The sequence below is a fragment of the Seriola lalandi genome, unplaced genomic scaffold (genome assembly GCF_002814215.2).
Source record: "Seriola lalandi dorsalis isolate HSWRI2012SDOR001 ecotype SW California unplaced genomic scaffold, Sedor1 jcf7180002054985, whole genome shotgun sequence".
NCBI classification, from domain to species: Eukaryota; Metazoa; Chordata; class Actinopteri; order Carangiformes; family Carangidae; genus Seriola; species Seriola lalandi.
Window position 1 is genome coordinate 103,681 of NW_019525534.1, and position 1,190 is coordinate 104,870.

Sequence of the window (1,190 nt, forward strand, 5' to 3'; positions counted from 1 at the left end):
CTGATTCTGACACATGTATGATGTGTTTTGTTGGTGAGAAAGAGTTTTGGAGGTGAGATGAACTGTTTAGCTGAGATGCATGTTTGTAATGCAGACTGTGTGAAGAGTTCTGAAAAAGTAGTTTCAGTATTGACCAATGCTTGTTAGTAAATGAAAAGAACTGTAGTCCCTATCAATGAGTTTCCCATTTACATACAACACATTTATGCAGCGCGTCATCAAAGTCTCTCATCCGCTGTTTGTTAAGTCCTGCTAATTCAACGTTAATAAGTTAGTAAATGTACTAACGTGGTGATTACACTTGTACCAGAAAATATTTCAGTTATAATACACAGAGGTCTGTAGAAGATGCAGATTCATGGTCAGCAATGGGAAACAAAGTGTAGAGCAGGAACAAGGGTCCAATTACACAGGTTTCTGTTTATGGTAATCTAATCATGTTATTTACAGTATTATGAAGTATACATGAAGCAGGTATGTTGGGGTTGGGGTTTAAAATATTGAATGACAACTACAAGATATTCATATATTAGCTTATGATAATATTAGTGTTAAAAATTATTTGTTAACTGACATTAAACACATGTGCAACAAGTTTAAAACTGTTCATAAATGTATTTAAAATGGCTGGAGACTAAGGATTATATATAATTACAGCTGTCACTGTATTAACTGATTATGAACCAGATTTGAATAATTCATAAAGGAGTGATAGTTGATAAACAACACACACACACTACGTACAACATGTCCTCAAATCTCCTCACTGCTACATCATTGTAGAGTGTATAGTGTGGTATATGTTATTGGGTGTTTATGTGCTTCTTATGAACGTTAAATGAGGGGATAAACTCAGATATTACAGGAACAAAACTAAGTGTGTGTGTGTGTGTGTGTGTGTGTGTGTGTGTGTGTGTGTGTGTGTGTGGAAAAGTAAAATATTCCTCATGTTTTATATTAAATGAAATAAATGAAGATTTTCTATCATGTTCATGTTTCTATATGTTGCAGTCAAACCTCTAGTGTTTTAGTGTCAGTGCAGCTGTTGAGTCAGATCAGTTCCTCTGCAGCTGAGGGAGGTTTTTGTACGACGCTTTTTCACTGTGTGAACGAGCTGCTACTCTGCTGACAGTAGTAAACTCCTGAATCTTCAGCCTGAACTCCACTGATGGTCAGAGTGAAGTCAGTCC